Consider the following 21,966-nt stretch of genomic DNA (forward strand, 5'->3'; position numbering starts at 1 on the left):
GAAGACTGTCATTACTTCGGGGACTCGATGACAGTGAGGCTCAGAGAGCTTGAGATGGCTGCCTGGTGATGCACAGCTGCCATTGGCAGAGACCTGGAGGGGAGCTGGTAGCCTGACCCCGACACAGTGTGTCTTGCCCTAGGGCACTAGATGACCACCTGCTAAAAGGCAGGTCTCCATCTGACTGCTCTGAGGACTCGGGTATGGGTGTAGACACAGGCTTCCTCCTGCTTCCGGCATGGGGCCATGCTGGCACCACCCCCGTCTCTCCCCAGCACCCAGAGCCTGGGAGGATGCCCCAAACAGACACCTTCTTGTTCCCTTCTTGTTCTTTCTTTCCCTGTGGGTGAGCCATGTTGGACTGTGTGACCCCCCTACCCAGAATAAAGAGCCCAGCCTCCTCTCCCCACTCCCCGACCCGACGCCTGAAGCCCCAGGGGGCTCAGAGGTGGAGGACCTTTCTGCCCAAGGTGTCTGACTTGTTTTGTTTTTCGGAGGCACTGGGGTTTGAACTTAGGGCCTCACACCTGCTAGGCAGGCACTCTACTGCTTGAGCCACCCCGCCAGCCCTCCAAGGTGTCTGACTTGGACATCGCCAGCTTCTGTGGTTCGTTTTCTGCAGGCCCTACCCCAACCTGCCCTAAAGATTCCCAAGCTATAAACTGGCAATTGGAGTGGATACCCTCCTACTGCATGTGCGGGGGGGAGTGAAGATTCAGTAAAATAAGTAAGTTGGCACTCTGAGCCTCAGTCCTCTGGGTGTCTGTAGCCCTGCAGGGTCTTACAAGCTTGGGTGTTTGTGGCCCTATGGCGGCAGAGGCTGTGATTGGGCTGACATATGTCACTGTAGCCACCAGGGGGCAGCAGAGGGAAGCAGGTCCATTCTTCTACTGCCCTGCTGTCCCTTCCAGAGCCCATGCTTTGGGCAGGGGAAGCAGGAGGGGTGCGGAGGAGGCCCAGTGAGGTCACACAGGGCCAGCAGAGGAGTATGGACTCAGATCCTGCCTCTGCTGCTACCTCCCACATGACTGGAGCCAGCCCAGCCTCACTGAGCACACGGGGAGCTCAGGACCTGCTCAAGGCATTGCCTCCAATGTGGAAATCCAACTCCAGGCCCAGAAAGGCTGTCTGCACACAGCTGCAGCTCTCAGCCGCCAGACCTCGGGGACTCTGGAGTCCAGTGGAGGCCCCCTTCCGCCCATCTCCTGACTGCAGATGGGGAAATTGAGGCCTAGCCAGGGCAGGAGCTTGGCCGATATTGCACAATAAATTCAAGTCAGAGACAAGACCAGCTGGGCCCGCAGACGCCCTCCGGGCCTGCTTGCTCCCTCAGGACACCACTGGCTAACGCCCACAGACTCAGCTTCAATCCTATCCCCACCATGAGTGGGGCAGAGGTGGGGGGCACGGGTAGTGATGCAGGCTGGTCCTGCTGGGCCCCCTGCTGGGCCTAGCCCTGGGGAAGGTTCCCAGGGCCCTATGTGGGTGCCCATGGAGGCCTCCCTGTGCCAGCCCCAGGTGCCTGGCATGCCAGTCTCAGGCCTCAGGGGTCTGCCATTGGAGAAAACTCTAGTTCTGAGCTGCTTTCCCCAGCAGGGAGAGCTGGGCACTGCTGGGTCACACTGGTTCCTGTGGCCTTGCTGCCCAGCTCAAGGTCTGCAGGGAGTGGGAGATATGTGGGTGAGAGAAGTGAGCCTCCCCAAGAATACTTGCCTGTTGCTTCCCGTTGGCCACTCTCCAGGGCAGCTACCACCCAGAGTGGACAGAGCAGCCAGTTCTCCTGGCTCCAGCACATCGGGGCAGGCGGCCTAGAGCTCTCTGCTCTGTGGCCGGAAAAGACTTCTGTTCCAGGAAAACGTAGGCTGGCAGGTCGCAGCAAGTAAGCACCCTGCTGTTCCCAGACCCGGTGAGGGTGAGCTGCAGGAGGCCTACACTTGGCCCCTGGGTACTGGGAAGAGCAGACACGGGCTCTGAGTGGCTCTGGGAAAGATGGCCTCACCTGGTCACCATTTCCCCATGTGTGCAGGGTGTGCCATGTTCACAGGGCAGGGGAATCTAAGGATCAAGGCCAGGAGATGAGCAAAGGTCTGGGGTCCCCTGGCCATCCCCACCGTGAGGCAGGACCAGAGTCCTGCTCCCCTTCTCTGCCGCCCGGCCCCATTTGGCATCCTCAGTGCGCAGGCGTGGAGGCCACAGGCGGCCATTTTCCAGCAGAGCTGGGGCCTGGCCAGCAGGTCTCCCAGCGGCCTCCTCCCCACTTGCTCGGAGCTGCATTACCTCATCGGGAAGCCATTCCGGAAAGGAGCTGCAAAGCCCCTGGGAGTGGGAGTGGAGAGGCGCTTTCCAAGGGCCTCCTGGCAGCCTCAGGAGCCAGACGAGGGCAGGCGTCACGCCCCCGGTGCCTGCAGAGAGACTGCTTAGGGGTTGCGGGGTGGAGGGAGGGGGGTGGCTTTTGTCAGCTTTTCGGGGTGACCAAGCCAGGCTGCAGCGGGCAGGCAGCTGCCAGGTGGGCAAAGGGTTTATCTCAAGAGCTAGGACCAAGTAGCCAGGATAAGAGGATCCAGTGCAAGCAAAGGGCAGAGGCCAAGCCTGGACTCCCTCTCCAGCCCTCCCAAGCCACAAGGAGCACTGGACGTGAGCGAGCACGTGACCACGTCCCGCTGTCCACTGATGTAAACCAGAGACCCAGCTGCCCACAGCTAAATGGGCCTTTCTGGACCACATGGTCAGGGCTGGGGAGGGGACTGTAGGGGCAGCTGGGGTGCTGGGGACAGGGGAGGGGCTTCTGCCCTGTAGGAAAAACAAGGGGAGCTCCCAGCCCTGGGCCCAGCCCTCTTGCCCAGCGTCCAACCCAGAAAAACTTCTTGGAGCCTTAGTTTTCTCCTCTGCAGAATGGGGCAAACCATACCCACTGTCCTCCCTGCCCCTGAGGATGGGTGGAAGGACTCCTGAAGCCATGAGGCACATGAACAGGTGCCCTTGAGGGTGCATGGGCAAGTCCAGCACCAGCCCCTCCCAGGAGGCCAGCTTCCAGTCTTTACCTGCCTGGGCCAGAGGGCACCTCCTAAGACATGGGTCTGTTTGGTGCACTTCCCCACTGAAAAACACCTTGCCTGGGGTAAGTGAAACGCTGTCCTCCAACCCCACCCAACCGCACATGTGCCCAGGATCACAACCCTTTTCCAAACCCTGTCCACATGGAGAACTCCTACTCACCTACAATACTCCACATGAGAGGCTCCCGTCAGAAATGCCTCACCAGGTTGCTCTGAGGACCAATTAAGAACAGGCATGTGTGAACATGGGTGTAGTTCCAAGGCCAGGGCCACCATACTCATGGGTGTCCCTGTTTCTTATTAGAGAGACCATAACCTAGGACACACCAACATGCAGGAAGTGTTGGTGGGACAGGAGTTAGCAGGAGGGTTTGCCTGCTTGGGGCTAAAGGCCAACCTTTGCGGATGGCAGAAGGTTTCGAGAGCATAGGAGGGCCGGTCGTGGTGGCGCATGCCGGTAATCAACGAGGCGAAGAGGATGAGGCAGGAGGATCACGAGTTCGAGGCCAGCCTGGGCTACACTTAAAAAAAAAAAAAGAGCATAGGAGGAACTTGGGGGTTGGTGCAGAGTCCTTGACCCCTCCTCCCATTGAGGGTGCACCCCATGGCCTCTCCCCCAGAATCCCAGTGGCCTCCTGAATTCCCTCCAACATGGCATGGCAGAAGAGCTGCCAGGTAGCTTCTGCCTGGAGTCCCAGGTTGTCATGTAAGAAGAAAGTCAGCCACCCCGAGACCTCCAGGCTATGAGTGCACTTGGCTTCCAGCCTCTGGTCACCCCAACTCTGGAGCCACCAGGCTCGGGTGTTCCAGCCCCAAGCCGTCTGAATTGTCACAGCTGAGACAATGCAGAGCAGAGCAGAGTTGTTCCCACAGTGACCTTCAGGACACCTAACCACAGAATTAGTGAGCATAGTTAATAGACTGTTGTTTGATGTCTCTGTGGGGTGTTTGTTACACAGCTCTAACCAACTCGAGCAGGTGGGAAACTTACAACTTTCTAGTGCTTACAACAACTACAGGGCCCCTTGGAACAAATTGTGCTAGCCTAGAAATCTGCCCCAAGAACAGATTCTTCCCAAATTCTATTTCCCAGCTCCCCTGATGTGCAACCAGTGTTTGAGAAAGGTTTATTGAATGAATGTATAATGTGTAGCCTCAATGCAGCCTCATTCATAGAACTTCCAAATCTGGAAGGGGTCTCCTCAGAACTCCTGTGGCCTTTGCAACTTGAACAACTGTGAACCCAGAAGCTCTGGGGAATTATCCAAGTTCTGTGTGGTCTGTCTGTCCCTCTGTACTACCATTTCCTAGCCATAGAAGAAGACACTGAACACAGAATCTCCGTAGTCCTCTGGGCTCCTGGTTCTCCTCACTGAGGGGTGTGTCTCCCCACTGTCTTAGTCATGTACTGCAGTTTCCATCATGGCCACAGACTCACCATTCTGCACTTGGCATTGGCACCTGGCCTAACCACTGGGATTTTTCCAAAGGAATGAATGAAATAAATGGAACAAATGAATGAACAACAAAATCATGCCCTGTGCACATCCACATACTGTACAGCCTCCCTTACAGCAGCCCCAGGAGTCTACTCTTGCATGCTTCAGGAGACAGGAGCTCACCCCTTTTCACGATAGCCTTTTTCACATCAGGCAGCCCTGATCCTGGAGTCTTTCCCTGACCTGGCTTCCTCCATGGGCCCCACAGGAAGGTAGCTGGATAAGGGAAGAGGCTCAAGGCAGAGGAAGGAGCTCCCAGTATGCCAGACCCATAGAACCTGCAGCTCTGGGCACTCCAGAGCACCTGAACCTCTTGGTACTCTGTGCACGGTCCAGCTGAGCCTCTGCCCAGTGCCTGGCTGGGACAGAGCCAGTGCACCAGGAGGTCTGCAGAGGCAGAGAAAGCAGCGGGGTGGGAAGTGGGGCTGGACAGGACAGGTGGCCTGTGTTGTTTCCATGGCTCCGGGGACTCTGCCTGCCTGGCTCAGCCTGGGAAAAACAAGCCGGGCACTGAGCAAACAGTGCCTGTGGCCACCCGGGACAAAGGCTGGGCTGTTTAGGTGTTCATGGCAGCCAACCGGCCTCCCTGGCGGAACATCGGTTTAGACTAAGCCAGTCAGGGCTGAGCTGCCAGGCTCTGCAACAGTCTGTCCCTTAGGCCCCTGGGGAACAAGCTGGGGCTGGCAGCTAGGGAAGGGAAGGAAGAGGAGAGGCAAGGATGGCAGGGAAGTCAGAACCACCCCCAGCTCTGCCCTCTGGGGCACTGCGGCTGAGTGACTTTTCAGGACACTGAAGACAACAACCTCTCTGTCTTTTGGTGAGGGGTCAGTCATCTGGGGGCCCCAGCAGCAGCATAACCATAGGCCTCCCCCTCCAGGAGCACCCTAAAGAGGGTTTGAAGTGTGCTTTTTGCTGCTACTGTGGACAGACATGTCTTTGGCCCAGAGCCAGGCCAGCCCAAAGTGCCATCGTGCTGGTGCTGGGGAACAGCCTTCTCCCTGAGCTGGGGACACACAGGCACTTTCCCCCGCCCCCCAGCACCCAGGCAGCACAGTGCCCACCTGCCCTCAGACCAGCAGGCTGGATGGACACCCTATATGGGCTGGGCTCCCCCGACATGAGCCATGCTCACCTGTGGGCAGCTGTGCTTCACCGCCAGCCTCTGGGGAGACCCCAAGCAGGCAAGGGCTCACAGAGAGCTCTCCGCAGCCTGCCAGCCACGTTATCCGTCACAGTGGCTCAGAAGCAAGAGACCCTGTGCCATCCTCAGAGGAAGCCTGCCGCAGAAGGGCAGTGAGGCCAGAAGGATCTGGAAGACAGACTGGGGATGCTGTGCTGTGCCTTTCGGGATGGGATCTAGACTTGACAAGATGGGAAGGGCACACTCAGGCCCCATGGAAGCCCCTCATGCCCCTTGTCTGTGTCCTCCATAGGCTGCCGGCTCATGGAGTTCCTGGCACCTTTCCCATTAGGACCAGGCCACTTGCCTGCAGGGGAGCTTGACCTGGAGCCTGTGGGCAGCAGCACGTGGGTTGCTGAGCAGAGCTCTGACCCAAGCAGCAGCATAAGCCCCAGAAGCCAATGCTGAAGCAGATTTCCTGGGCAGGCAGTTTGCAAGGGGTCAGGAATGTGGACAGGAGGGGAAGGAGGCAGGGTGGGCAGAGACAGAAATGTGGGTGCAGTACTGGCCTGACCCTCAGGAGCTGTACAGCCAGAAGATCCCCAAGAGCTGGCCTCAGCTGGGCATACGGGCCAACCTTTCACTTCCATCATATTGGTCACTAGATCAGGCTGACCCAGGGACCCATTGGGCCAGGCCAGCTCCTGCAGCTTGAGCCAATCCTGCAGGGGTCACAGCCAGGGATGTGTGCTGAAGGAAGTCCTGTGGCAGGGACAGGAGGCACACAGACCCAGGGGGACTGCCTTGGGCCTCTCCTCACTACCACTCAGTCTCTACCTTCCCCAGTTGCTGCCTGTCTGCTGCTCTGGACCGCCTGGCTTCTTTACCCATCCCTACACCCTCACCCTTGCCTTCAGTCCCAGCCCATAACACCCCAGCTGCCTCCTAGGGGCTTCCTGTGGCCCTAGTCTCTGCCACACAAAGTGACGACAACATAGTCCTGCTGTGGTCACCCCCACTCACACCTCTACCCAGAGCCTGTTCCACCCACCTCCACCTTTGCTGCCCGAACCCTCACCCAAGGCAGTCCAGATCTCAGCTAGGAATGGAGCTGCCCTGGCCTCAGCCCCAATTCAGGGCTCACAGCCTCCCCACTAGCTTCCCGTCCATGGCAGAGCAGTGCCTGTCAATTTCCCTGTGGGTCCAACACAGTTGTGGGCCTAGCAGGCCCGCTGTTGATGTGTGGCCTGAACATGTGGACACAAGTAAGAGTGAGTGAGTGGCTGGCCACCATCAGATGTCTGTAACAGCCCTATTGCATTGAAGGTGGTGAAGGACTTTTGTCCCAGTCAAGGCATGGACTGGGAGCCCTATGAGAGATGAAGCCTGAGCTCTGAGGCGATGAGATCAGCTCAGAAAAAAACTTTGAACTCTGGAAGGAGAAGAGTATGGAGTAAGAACCACCGCAGAATTCCCAGCAAAGGGTGGCTCCAGGGGATCCTGCGGGACCCTCCTCTTCTCTGAGGACAGAGGGGCAGTCCCTGCTGCGTCAGGGCCTGAGTCAGCTGTCTGCATTCCGGTGGCCCAGCCGAGACCTGCAGCCCTTGCTGCCTGGCAGCCTGGGCCATGCTGAGCAGAGCTCTGTGTTGGAACTTGCAGTGTGGGTAACTCAGACGTCCTTCCAGCCACCTTCCCATGGTTGTCACAGCCCATCAGATTGTCATGCAGGTGAGTCATGGAGGGGCGGCCCCTTCACCCTGGGCAAGTCGCTACCTGGCCTGCCTGCTTCTTGGTGGCATCCCCTGCCTTTGCCACGAGCCTGTCATGCACCTGAGTCCATACTCTCCCCTGCTCCCTCCCACCTGCTCACCTGGGCCTGCCCATCTGGGCTTGCCCACCCCTCTGCCTTCCTGGGAGGCTCCTTCTATCTCTGCTGCATCTTTTGCCACTCCCTTCCCTCCAGCATCTCACACCTGAAAGTCTCCCTCTAAAGGGAGAATCCACCCCTGGCACCATAGTCTCCCCAGACCCTGCCATGTCCCCTCCCCACCACCACCCACCTGCCCAACACTTATCCTTGTTGGCAGTCCCCAATGTGTTTTTCTTCATTCTGGGCTTGTCACTACCCTCTGTACAATAGCTCTGGTCAAGTTGAGCTCCAGCCTGAGGAAGCCAGTGTCACTCTGAACTGTCCCCCGTACCTCACACCATCTGTGCCCACTTCTTTCCTTGTTGACCCAACTACTTCTAGACTTCAAAGACCACAGCACACTGAGAGCTCACATATCTGCTTCCTCAGTTCTGTGCAGCCCTGAACCCCAGGTCCCTCTAACTCAGGCCAGCGGCCGTCAGAGGAAGACACAGCAAGCTGCTGAGGCCTGGGCCAGGAGACCCAATGCTACAAGCTGCTGCACACACTGTACCAGTCACCCTTCTCGGACCAACCTAACCCACAAGGGCTTCTTGGGGCTGGGCTGGCACCAGCCTCTCTGGACTTGGGGCTGCCCTGGTGACTTCTGGCCTCTGACTCATTTGGTGACATGGGGGGGTGGGCTAAACTTCTACAGGCCTAAGGGTGGGGGCAGATGGTGGCACCCAGGATGTCACTCCAAACCCCAACAGATGTCCCAAGTTATCTGTACCCCTCAATGCGTTATCCCTGCCACCGCCCAGATCTGAGCCTCCATCACTCCTCCTCTGGCAACTGCCAATGTACCCTGCATCTTTTTTTTTCTCAGGTATTCAGATCTCTATAGCTCCTGCTCTCAAGTGTGAAGCCCTGAGTTCAAATCCCAGTCCCACCAATGAAAGGAAAAGGTAAAAAAACAAAGGTATTCAGATCTCACAGACACTCTCCCTCCCCACAGTGACCACAGTTCCAGGCCAGTGAAAAGTGCTATGTTGCTTTAACTTTACTTTCTCTGATTACTAATGAGGTTTTTTTCTTCTCTATTTAAGACTTCCTTGTTTAATTGGATTCTTGTCATTTCCCTTTTTTATGTATGGGAGTTCCTTTTGTACTTACATTTCATATCTGCACTGCCACAGATAAGCCCTTTGCCTTATGGTCAGTTTTTCCAGCTTTGCTTCTACTCAGGCAAACTATAAAATAGCTCAGGTGATAGGGTCACAGTGGAAGATGTGCCCTGGAGAACTGCGCGTTCCCAGAGGGTCTGCAGGGCTGATGCCATCCGGTGCCCATGAAAGGACACTTCCTGCTTGCATTTCTGTGACACCTTTTCCTATTTGCCACTGACTTTTCACTGAGTAGTCTTCTGTTCATGAAGAGGTTTTAGTGTTCATCAATCTTTTCATCTATAATTTGCATTTTTTGTGTTTTGTTTAAGACATCTTTTCAACTCACAGAGCAACTCACTCTCTCAACTTTTGTCTGAGAGTTTGAAAGCATTACTTTCACCTTCTTCCTCTCCTCCCAACAGTCCTGGCCATGAGAGGTCCCCCAAAGAGCTCTCCCCTCAGGACATGCCGTTCCCTGACCTTCCCTGCCCCTTGTTCAAGGTTTTGGGGACAGGGGGCGGGGGAACACGTTGTCTGTGTCTCCTTCAGGATTCCTTCAAACCCATCACTTTTATCGCTTTTATATAAACTGTATGTCCTGTTTCCTTCTGGTCATCAATTTAGTACAGCAAAAGCTTATTTTGTTGGTCAAAAACCGAGTTATTGTCCATTTAACAACCTCAGTCCTTTTTAGGACAATTTGGTTTCTTTAGACGAAAGGAAAAGTCATGGGAAAAGGACCCAGGAGGCACCGTCGCACTGCACCTGCGGGGTCCATTCTAGATTCGCCATTCTCCTTTGAGTTATTTGTACACATCTGATTAATTGCTGCTTTTTGGGGGTAGGGAGCAGTACTGGGGATTGAGCTGGGAATTGATCTCAGGATCTCGTGAACTCCACTTGAGCCAGGCCTTCAGCCCTCTTGGCTTTAGGTATTTTTCTGATAGGGTCTCATGTTTAGGCCAGGGTCAGCCTGGACCTCAATCCTCCTATTTATGCTTCTCACATGGCTGGGATAACAGACATGGACCACCACGCTTAACTTTCACTGGTTGAGATGGGGGTCTCTCAAACTTTTTGCCTGGGCTGGTCTTGAACTTCGATCCTCCTTTCTCCGCCTCCTGAGTAGCGGGATTACCGTCATGGCAAACAATACTGCTTTAACTGTGGCATAACTCTTACTGCCTTCACCAGGAAGGTCCCCATCGCCTTCCATCTTGCTCTGGCTTATACTTGGGCATTTCAACTGCCATGTGATTCTAGAACCAGCCTGTCACACAGAGTCTATCATATTACCATATGTCTCAAGAGGTTATCTGTCAAGTGCCATGTGTGTTTTCCTATTACTGTACATAGGACGTCGCTGTAGTCGTCAGTCAGGAGAAGCGTCTCTTATTGCTGATAAGCATGTGTGGCCAATCTGATGAGTGTTGTCCCGGAGTGGCCTGTCTTTATCTACTGGCAGCTTTAGAGATTTTCTCCTCTCTCTTTGCTGCATGTTCTGAAATCCTGCTTGGATGTGCCCTGGTGCGGAGTGTTAAGGGTTCCCCTCTTTCCTTGGCTTCCTATGACTTGCCAGGTGGAGTTTTACTTGTGTTTACCCTGCTTGGGGTTTGTTGATCTTCTTGGATCGATGTAAGTTAATATTTTCCATTGATATCGAGAAGTTTTCAAGCATTATTTTCTCAAAAAAAATTCTGGCTTTTTGCGTCCCTCCTCTCTGGGACTTCAACTACATGCAGTTACACTCTCACATCATCCCACATGTCTCTCGAGTTTTCTTATTGCTCTGTTTCTTTAGTGGATGACATCCTGATTTATGTTTAGATTTTCTGATCCTTTCTCCTGCCATTTATAGAATTGGAACTATCTAGCAAATTTTAAATTTTTCATCCTTGTCTTTTCAATTCTAGACCCTCCATTAACCTTGGAAGATTCCATATCTGTTCACTCACCGATACCACATTTTCCTTTAATTCCTTGAACAAAATTTCCCATAAACACACACACACACACAATTCTTTTTTAAGATAGGGTCTCACTATGTAATCCAAGTTGGTCTAGAACTCATGATCCTCCTGCCTTGGCCTCATAAGTGCTAGGATTACAGGCATGTACTACCACGCCCAGTTCCTAAGAAAATGTTTTTTAGAAATTCTTTGAATACAGGCCAGGCGCCAGTGACTCACGCCTGTAATCCTAGCTACTTGGTGGGCAGAGACTAGGAGGATCACTGTTTGAAGCCAGCTTGGGCAAATAGTTTGTGAGACCCTATCTCGAGAAAATCCAACACAAAACAAGACTGGTGGAATGGCTTCATGGTAGAGCACCTGCCTAGCAAGTGTGAGACCCTGAGTTCAAACCCCGGTACTGCCCCCCCCAAAAAAACACAAAAAAACTTTGAACATATTTACAATAGCTCCTTTGAATTCTGTTCTGCTAAATCTGAATTCTGGACCTGTTCAAATTCCTAGCTGTTGACTTTCTTTGTGAGACACACCGCTTCTTTGCCCAATAATTTTTAGTTGAAAAAAAGTATTATGGATAAAAGCCATTTGGGGGAGGCAGTACTGGGGTTTGAACTCAGGGCCTCAGGCTTTCTAGGCGAGGTGTGGACCAAGCAGTAGAGTGCCTGCTTTGCAAGCATGGAGCCCTGAGTTCAAATCCCAGTCCCACCCTGTCCCCACAAGAATCACCCCTTAGGGAAGTCTCCCAACCATTCTGAGCAGGATAAGGTCCCTTGGTGAACACACTTGTACTTTCTACCACTGCAACATTCATGCACTTGTGTGTATATTTTCTGCTGTAATGTCTACTTCCCCACTACCCTGAAAGGGCAGGGATAGGTTATATGTCATCATCACATTCCTGCACACAGAGGAGCTCATGGAAGTTTGTCTAATGAGTGAATGTTGCCCACTTTACCTTGAGGACATTTCCTATGCTGTCTCGTCCCTGAGCCCTCACTGGGACAATCTTTTATAAGCACTTTTTGTAATCTTTTTATAAGTGTTTCCAATTCAATACCTGAAATTTTTATCTTATTTTATTTTGCATCCTTTGAAGATGGACCTTTCTGGCAATTTGAATTTTCTTTTCTTCGGTAAATTTCCTTCCCATACCCTTTGAAAATATTTTATTATTGATCGGCAAGGGTATTTTTGCATGTTAAATTAGAACTATTTTGTTTGGCACAGTTTTTGTCAGACAATTGTTTATCTTTTGACTCTGCTTGTATCATTTCCCCCACACACATGGAAAAAATCCTTTATAGACCCCGATGTGGGTGTCATTCCTTAGGAAAGTATTTCTCCACCTCAAAACTATACAAATATTTAATTACATTTTCCCCTAGTACATATATATGGTTTCATTTTTTTAACTTTAAGATTCTTAGTGCATCTCAAATTTATTTTGGTGCAAGAAGAGACACTCAGATCTAATTTTATACCATTTTTTCAGAATGATTACCAGTTGCTGCAACACATAAAATATGTGTTCCCAACCAGGCATCATGGTGCTCTCCTATAATCCCAGCACTCGGGAGACTGAGGCTGGAGGATTGTGAGTTCAAGGCCAGCCTGGGTTACATAGTAAGACTATCTCAAACAAACAAACAAACAAACAAAAAATGTGTTCCCAAAGACAGAAACTTAGGTCATCTCTTCATCTCTTTCTAGATTTCCTATTTCTGTTATTGGTCCAACTCTTCCAGGGAAAGTCCAATAATTCTTTGAAAATGTTTGATTTATAATTCACTCTACTATCTGATATTAAATCCCTCTTGAAATTTCTTTATTTGGTTAATATCAATTGAGCTCCTATTTTGATCCCAGCATTGTTCTAGATTCCAGGTTCCAGCAATGAACAAGGCAGATAGGAATTCTGTTTTCATGGAACTTGCATTCTGCTCAGACACCTATTGCTCATTCATTCCTTCAAAATCTGGTGAGCACTATTGATGCCTTATTATGGGTCATAACCCTGTCCTAGGGCACTGTCCCTCCCTCCCCCGTTCCCCGTGTGAAGAACATAAAAAGCCCAAGAACCAAGGAGGATGCTCAGATCCAGGAAACGGGATTGACTGATGCCTTTTGTCACTCACAACCTATGACTTTGTTGAATGTCAGGTCCAAGTTCAGGCAGGGGGATTCTTCTACCAGAGCCCAAATAAGGAGTCACCTCTTCTGAGAGCCTCAACTATCTCTTGATCGACTGGGCATCTGCTCCCCCTTGGTGAACTGCCAGTTTTGAGATGTATTTCATCAGAACTTCAGCAGTCCACAGAGGACCAGGTGAGTCTCCTGCAGCAATGACTGGCCCCAGAAAGCACCCTTGATTGGTTTTTCCTGGAACCTCATCTCTGATAATTGCTGACAAGTAAGCAATTATCTTACTCTCAAGCTCTGCTTTCAAGGAAACCAAACCACGGCACATGGTGTCATGGACGGAGAGATGACAAGAAATGAGCTCATGAATTTAGATAATTACTGTAAGTGTCACTGTGTGATGTGATAGTCTCTGGATTTGTGCTGTCCAGTGTGATAGATGTTAGTTACACAGGATGATTTGAATGTAAATGTGAAATTGAAATCAATTAAAATTCAAGTAAATTTAAAATTCAGTTCCTTGGTCCTGCATTTCATGGACTTAGTAGTCACATGTGGCTAGTGGCTACCTTATTGGGCAGTTTGGATCCAGAATGTTTGTGTCACTGCAGGAAGTTCCATGGCTGTTCTGGATTAGTTGATCAATGCCTACTGCTTCCTCCTAGATTGTAAGTACTGAAATGACAGTCAATAACTGTCCAGTTTTACTCTGTCTCCAGCAAATAGCCCATAAACCAGCCCGGAAGTGGACACTGGTATCGTTTACAGGAAGAAAGAAAAGAAGGAAAGGGAATCAGGGGACAGGGTTAGGCTGAGCACCAAGTAATTGCTAGCATTTGGTGAGCACTACCTATGTGCCTGGCACCAACCTGAGCCCTCCCCACGAAGCATCTGCTAATTCCTCACCACCCAGTGGCTGTTATCTAATTCCACATAGGAGGAAACTGAGGCCAGATAGGTGGTGTAGATTGTCTAGGGGCACAGGATGGGGGAAGTAGCGAGCCAAGGTTGAGGCCAGCAGATCAGCTCCCACTCCAGCTCCCACCAGGATAAGGGGAGAAGGGGCCGTGGGCAGGAATACATGTCTACATTTCCTGCCCTCTCTCCTGGCTGGAGAGGCTTTTAGGCTTTGATGCTGCCCTTGGGCCAGCCAGTGCTGAGACCCAGCCCCGGGTGTGGCAGCCAAGGGGGAAGTCACACCTTCCCTGCTGAGGCCTGCACTGACTTCACAGAACACCCCACCCATGATGTCAGCACCGCCAAAGCATCCTGGAAAGTGTCTTGGTGACATAATCCAGCTCCTCTACATGGGATCTGCAGGGTCCCCGCGCCCCAGGTGCTCACAAGGAGCCAGGATGGAAAGTATGACTCGCCTCTTCCCGGAGCGTGGGATGGCTTTTCCATTGCTAATTTCCGAGGAATCCGGTGAAGTAGTGGAAAGATGTGGAAGGCGGGAAGCCTGGTTCTTGTGCTGGCTTGTTCTGGCTTCCGATCAACCCACCAGGGCCTCAGTCTCCCCTTCCATCCACCCGGAACCGGTGGTCAGAATGCTTAGGTTCCTATCCAGTTCTGCGACACAAAGGCCCAGGCATGAGTGTGGCCAAGGAGTATGGGGCAGCGGACAGCAGACAGCCGGGGTCTCAGTTCTTCCGCGGCTTGTTTTCAAAACATGTCTTTGGAAATCACCAATTTCATTTCAGAAGTCATGAGTTATTATTAGGAGAACAAAGGACTTGAGAACTCAAAACTCAAAACTGGATGGCTGTCCCCCAGCCACCCTCCAGATGTCCGGAATGTGTTCTCGCAGCAGCCAGATTTCAGTGTAGTGAGGACTTGGAAGAGGTGCTGAGAGCTTCAGGACTTAGTGTGATCAGGCCACTACTGAATTCACCTGCAGTGGGAGGGTCTTATTCCAGGTCACAGCTGCCTCTGGGCCAGAATGAGGCCATTCTTTTACATCATTGCTTCCAGGAAGCCTTCCCTGTCCTGAGTCTGGGCCACACACTCTCAGCAACTTGGACAACACTATCCAGTGTGTCACACCCTGCTGGGGCTTCCTCTCCCCTCCTGTGCCTACTCTGAGCACTGCAGTCCAGCACCAGGGCTGAGGAGGCACCTCCAGTACCTGCCAGGATTGCGGCACACCTTGAGATCCACTGATTGTCACGGCATGTGGTGAGGAACTGATGCTGTGCTCAGGACCTGATACCATTCAGTTCACAGGCCTCTTACCTTTGTCACCTGTGTGACCAGCTGCTTGCTGAATCTTAAGTCTGAGAATTCGTCACTGAGAGAAGTGAGAGGCTACCTCTCACCTACAATTCCTCAGGTCAAGGCACACAGGTTCACTCAAGTCATCCTCTTCCCCATCCTGTTTTCCTATCCTGACATTTCCCTCAGCCTGATGGACCCATATAACTTACGGTTGCCGTGCTGGGGATAGAACCCAGGGCCTTGCCCATGCTAGGCCAGTGCCCTACCACTGAGCCACACCCAATCTTTTGTCTTCATATTGCTGCTTCTAGTCCTTCAGCCACCCGTGAGACAGAGTATATAAATGCCAAGATGCAGCAAATTTTGCCTGAGAAGAGATTTCCCTAAAGTACATCCTGTCTGTCCTGGGACTTTCAGAGTGCTCCCTCTGCCCGAGTGCTCCCCACTCTCTCTCTAGAAGCCATTCACTCTCCTTGAGGTTCAGGCCTCCCTGGAGGACTTTCTGGGCCTCTACTGCCTGTTGTGCTACCCCACAGCAACATATTTACTCCCATGCTTACTCCCCAAGGGCAGAGCAGGGGCCTTTAGAGGGTCTGTCTCGGTGTCCAGCCCCAAGTTGGCTGCAGGACACCAATTATGCCAGTGTGAAGGGTGCAGTCCTGCCCTCTATTTGCATCCTATAGAGAGGGGTCTTTCTTGTTCATTTGTATTTAAGAAAGCTGAGAGAATCCTTAGACCTTCTCCACAACCCCATCACTAAACACCTGGGGAAACTGAGACCCAGAGAGCGTGTGTCCTACCCAAGGTCAGCTCCTTCATACCTCTTGCTCCTATCCTAGGACCTGGCCATGGCAGAGCTGAGCACCCCAGCACCTTGGCAGGAATGGCCCCTCATTTACCCTCCCCACACAACTGTGCACACACACAGGGTCCCCCCTCACTCCCACAAAGCCTGGTGGCCCCAGAGGACCAACCCTCACACCCACTGCCTCTGCAAGGTGGGCAGGCGGGGATCTTGGGCAGACAAGGGCACCAGAATCTCAGAAGGACAAGTGACAGGTTGCCAGACAGCTGTAGGGTTGGGACTTCTGATTGGGTTGAGGTTCTGTCTCCTGTCACAAATGTGCTCAACTCAAATTAATGCGACCTGCTGGAATTGTGTGCTCAGTAAACACCAGGTAAAACTTCCTGCCTGGAACACAGTGCTTGGTGCTTCTCATCTAGCCAGGCACGATAATGACAGTCTCCAGGTGGGTGTAGACAGGTACTGTGATGGAGCCTGGTACAACCTTCTGGGATCCATCTGGCAACCCCCATGAGACCCCTTCTCTTCGTATGGCCACTGGGACCCTTGAGATGAGAACCAGGGGGCAGGAGTTGAGGCACAGCCCAGCACAATTCAGTGCAGTTTTTTTAATTATACCAGATGGCAAAACCAAGAGGCTGGATTAGATAAAGATGAGGCTCCAAGGAGAGGGAGGGTTGGCAGGACCCACCCAGGTGGCACCAGCCCTGAGGCAAGGAATTGGACAATCTTTATTTTCTTAACGATCATTTGGGGGTTTAAAAACTCCAATAAAAGAAAGATGAGAAGGGCAAGAGGGAGAAGCTGGCATCTATCTCAGACCTTTTGGACCTGCAAGGTGCGCCAAGGGCACAGGATGCGCGGGGCTGGGGCGCCTCTGGGCTGGGAGGAGCTGGTTGAGCCTCCTGCCTTGACGCCCGCTTACCGCGCACACGCGCGGGCACTCTCGCCCGGCCGGGCCCGCGGGTCCCCATTGGCATTCCGTGCCGCGCCGCCGGGTGCGTGCCCGCGCTGTTCCCAGCCCGCGGCCCGCGCGGGGACAGTGGCGCATTGTTCGCCGGGACACCCCGGGCGGCGCAGCGCCCTCGGGGCTTGGCGCGGCCCCGCCGCGATTTGCATGCGCTCCAGTCACAAAGGTTCAAGGTCAGGAGCGCCGGGCGGCCAAGCCCCGCCCGGCCCAGGCGCTATTCTTCGTCTCGGCGGCGGGAACTCCTGGCTGCCCGCGCCCGGCCGCCCCAGCGCGTGAATGGCCGAGCGCCGCCGCCGTCAGAGGCGCTTTGTGTCTCGGCCGGGCCAGCTGGGCCCACGAGGGACGTGCCAGCTCGGCCGGCGGCGCCCCCGCCAGCACCCCTCGTCCATGCTAATCAGCCTGGCAGCGCGTCTGGGCGACCAGCCCGCCGGGAGCCCCTAACGTCCCTTGCCAGGGCCCCTCCTGCCAGCCCCCTCCCAGAGGCTCCCCTGCTGCCAGGAGCCCCCCAACAACTCTAGCTGCCAGGTGCCCTCCACCCCACTCCACCTCCATCCCTAGTGCCAGCCCTCTCTAGCTGCCAGAAGTGCCCCTGCCAGTGAGAAAGGTGGGCCCACATGGGGGAGTGGCTAGCCAGGGAGCAGGATGGGTGGGTGGGGGGTGCCAGCACCACTCCTTGAGGCCAGGGCAGCCCCTTCCAGCCTCAGTTTCCCCTGAACCTTGAGGCAGGTTGCCCTCGGTCTCCAGAGGCACTTCTGGAACTGCTGTATTTCACAACAGGCTGCCTCCAGCCAGGGGCTCCTGGAACAGGGACTTGCTCTCTGTGGAGATGTGTCAAAGCATAACTGAGCTGCTACAGTGTGACAGACACTGCCCTCTAGAGTGTCTGTCACAGTACCCTGTCATCATCACCCCTCTCTCCTGCGGTGTCCCACGGGTTCTAGCCCTCCCCTGCTACACTGGGATCCTCTAGTGGGCAGGAGCTTCTGAATTCCCACAGCACAATAGTGCTTAGTACTAATTGTTGACTTTGTAATGGGATATAGGTGGATACCAGTCAGGGTGGGTTATGCTGCGTGGTGGCAGATGGGGACAGGCCACAGCGTTTGGCATTTCCAGTATTTGGAGAGAGGCTCAGAACCTTTCTTGTGGGGGTGGGATCAGACCTTTGCTAGGAGAAGGGCCTTTGGGGTCCCCTGTGCCTCAGAAATATTCCTGTCCCTGAACCTCTGGCAAGGCTAGGAAGTTTCTTTCTACAGAGGCTGAGGACAGGCACCTGGTTCTCCAGCTAGATGCCCATCAAGAGGCAAGCTAGGGACTCCCAACTTCCTGCAGCGTGTGTCCTTGTGCATCTGTGTGAAGCCAGTGGCTCCCTGGCACCAGAGGCAGCCCAAAGGTTGGATGCCTTTCCATGGGTATTGAGCAGCAGTCAGGGCTGAGCTGGGCCTCACAGACAGGCAGCCCTAGCCATGTCCAGGCACAGGAAGGAGCTATGGGGGCTGGTGAGCCAGGCCCCAGAGAGGGGCCACTCAGTCCCACATAGACCCTCAGGTGGCAAAGAGTCTGGCCTGGAGTCAGATCCAGGTTCAAGCCCCTTCCTAGCCCTTGCTTACTATTGACCCTGGTGGGTACCCTTCCCAGGACACAATGCTATTTATAGCACTGCTCTGAGAGCTACCTGGGAGCCCTAGATGTTATCCGCCCTAATATCCTGTCTGTCTTGCTGGCTTCGGCTTCCAGAGTGTCCCTAATCCCATTCCTGGCCCTTCATATGGCCTCCTCTCTTCTCCACTCACCCCTTGCCAAGGAGGTCATCCTGCAAGGTTTGGGTTAGATGCCATCTCTTCAGGAAGCTGCTCCCATCCTTTCTTCCTCCCTCCTCCCACCTACATAGGCTCGGCACTCCACACTAGAATTTGGCTTCTTACCGGAGGGCAGCAGGGAGCAGGCTCTAAACAGGTCTCTCCCTGGAGCCCTCAGCAAGCAGAATGCAGGCAGGGGTTCTTAGGCATCCAGAAGTCATGAGCCAGTGGTTTCAAAGGAAATACTGCAGATCTATTAAAGATTGACAGCGCTTCCATGTTGAGACTTTGGGGAAATAATCCTAGTTTTCCTTTTAGGAGACAATATTTTGAAACTGAGAAAAGTCAGAAGACAACCTCAGGACACAGGCCATTTCTTCATGCTGCGTAACTTGCCTTGTGAGGATCGTGCCATGATGCCCTTTTATTTCTCCTTTTACCCCAACAGTTGCAAACAGGTTTATGGCTGGTCCCCATCAGGGATGGGTCCTCTTCCTGTCTCTTTCTGCCTTGTCTATGGGTTTCCAGACCCCCATGAGACCAAGTGGGTCTTCTGACTGTGCCCTAGGCTCTGCTAGGGCCTCTACTCTGGCTGGTCTCAGAGGCTGACCCAGGCAGGTACCTGGCCAGTCAGTGTAATGAGAGCCAAAGCCACAGGAGGGTTCACTGGGGCAGCACAAGACTTTGACCTCTGAGAAGGAAGGTGTTTATGAGAACAGAGAAGAGGAGTAAAGCTCGGATCACTGTGGTCTGGCTGTCTCTAAATGTGACAAGGGGCATGCATGTGTGGCCTATGAGCAGGCAGACATGGAGCTCTCCTGCCACAAGCTAGTGGGGTCTGACCACCACAAAGAAGGGATGCATGGCCAGTGCCAGCACAGAGTCTGCACGGAATTTTACAGTGTTCTAGAAAGAGACTCGCCCTCTCCTCCAAGGACAGGCAAGCTGTACCGTGGAAGTTTTGCTGATCAGAGCGTGGGTATCATCAGTAATTAGTAATGAAATCCTGTGTCCAGCCTCAGAACTGGGAGGCCAAGGTTGATCACATAGGTTCAGCTCAGCATTGGAGAGAGGCAGAAAGGGACAACTCTTGCCCAAGGTCACACAGCTAATTAGTGGCAAGGTTACCCTGGAAAAACAACTGCTGTTTTAGGTGATGTGAATTTTAGTCTCACGTCGGGGTTTCTTTTGCCTTAGCTCCTCTTGTGAAGAACACATTTCAGGCCACCCTGTTTCCAAACGATTGCAGGCTTGAAACAGGATGGTCCCAGCTAATTTGTGAGTACTGCTCCTCCAGTTACCAATGCTCAGCCTCTCACTGAACCAGACATGGTCCTGGACCTGCTTCTCCAAACATAACGTGACTGGCTTCCATGTCAGGCCCTGTGCTGGGCTCCTAGGATACTGAAGGCAGTCTTTGCTATCAGGAAACCCGCAGCCTGGGTGGGGCTCAAGGCACAGATTCCTCATGGTTGAGGGACCCACCTGTCCACTCTGGAGTGCTCCCTGAAGGAGGCAGTAGCTGAGCCAGTGGTGTCACTGCTGGGGGATGAGGGGGAGCAGCTTTCCTCCAGCACAGGCAGGAAGAGCAACTCTGTCAGAGGGAACAGCATGTGGGCGAACACAAGTGACTCTCTCTGGCCAGGGACTGTGTGTTGGGGGAAGCTAATGGTTGGTGATGGGAAATGGTTGGGAGGTGGTGAGGCTGGTTCCTAAAACCAGAGGCATTTTTAGGAAGGGTGGGAACAGGAGGCATTTTTGGGGAGCCACGCAGGCAGCTATTAGGGAGGCAGCTGGAGGAAGGCTGTGACTGTGGGAGAATGGCTGAGACAGGAGGCTTGGAGGAAAGAGGGCCAGGTGGTCAGGTCAGATGGACAGATGTGGAGAGTGTGCCCAAGTCAGCCCCAATTTGAGGTTGAGCCCCTATGTGACAAGATCACTTGGGGTGGCCATGGCGGTGCTCTGCAAGACACCTCAGTGTTGCAGTGATGGGGTCTGATATGGCGTTCCTAGTCACGCCCACTCCTCGGGAAGTGGGAATCCGTCCTCAGCTGTGTCCGAGGCTGTTGACACTGGCAAGAGCCAGGTGGGCCAGGGGCAGAGTGGGAGGGCGCTGCACGCACTGACCCTGAGAAATGGCCATCCTAACAATACCAGCAACAGATGCAGTGGCCCTGGGGCAGCCAGGAGATAAACCTTCCCAAGAGTCAGGGAAGTGGAATCTTACAGAACTCTGAGCCCAGATCCTCCTGCCCAACTGTCTTGGGGAATGCTCAACAAACAAGAAAAGCCAGGGCTCCACAGCCCCCAACAGTGACGTTCTTACCATGATCCGGTCAAATAACTCAACTTGATGTAAAAACACTTGCACGCTGTTGCTACTGGAATGATCTGTTTGCACTGGCGGTGGTGATGGTACTGGGGGGGACTGTAATATATTCAAGAGCCTTTAAAGAGCCGATTCTCTGTGAAGTTACAACTATTTTCCCAGGAGCACCTTATGGGAATTATGAGAGATGTACCAGGAGGCGCTCACTGCAGCACACTTGTAAATCACCCAGACATCCAACGGTAAAGAATTAGGTACAGAAGGTGTGTAAGAGACATCTGAACAATGGAGCGCTCTGCAATCATTAAAGTGTGCTGTAGAAACACTTAAACATGAGGGGGAATTTTTCATTGCATATTAGTGGGGATGAAGATAATAAAACATGATAGATGGCCACAGTGATTTAAGGACGTATCACGAATAGACAGGAAGGCTCAGCATACACGCACCCAAGTGTAGATTTTCTGAGTTGGGATTCTGTTATTTTCTCATGGTGCTTCATGTGTTTGCAGAATGGTATTGCGTTTGCAAAGGAAGGTGTGTGTGTGTGTGTGTGTGTGTGTGTGTGTGTGTGTAGTTCAGTGGCCCAGAAATAAAAGGCTAAGTTCAGATAAAGATCCATAGTGACTCACTGCTTCCCAAAGCAGGTTTCTCATTCTCAGTTTGCAAATTAGAGAATGCTGAGTGTGAAGTCTGGATGGCCCCTGCTTGCCAGAGCAGGGGTCCTCAGAAGAGCCATTCCCAACCCTCTGGGCAGGGTACCTCGAGCACCTTGTTACACGAACAGCCATATCCAGGCATTCTTGGGGTTAGAATCAAACAAAGAGCTTTTCTTTTTTCCCCCATAAATTATCTTTTTTGGGGTGTGTTAGAATCTATGTAAGAAAATTTAGCATGTCAGCAGCATTCCCACTGTTGTGTAACCATCACCACTCTCCATCTTCACAACTGTTCATCATCCAAACTGAAACTCTTACCCATTAAATAATAACTCCACAATCCGCCACCCCCACTCCCCGCCCTGGGGCCAGGGACTGGTTACCACTA

The 21,966-nt window shown here is 53.0% G+C and overlaps 1 long non-coding RNA gene across 1 annotated transcript; it reads left to right on the plus strand.

The window, feature by feature from the left end:
• Positions 1-7,034: 7,034 nt before the first annotated feature.
• LOC141425588 (uncharacterized) lies at positions 7,035-13,275 on the plus strand. The gene is made up of 3 exons (XR_012450567.1): positions 7,035-7,403; positions 8,414-8,492; positions 12,541-13,275. It is a non-coding gene; the product is annotated as an uncharacterized lncRNA (long non-coding RNA).
• Positions 13,276-21,966: the final 8,691 nt, after the last annotated feature.

Source organism: Castor canadensis, chromosome 8 (assembly GCF_047511655.1).
Source record: "Castor canadensis chromosome 8, mCasCan1.hap1v2, whole genome shotgun sequence".
Taxonomy (NCBI): Eukaryota; Metazoa; Chordata; class Mammalia; order Rodentia; family Castoridae; genus Castor; species Castor canadensis.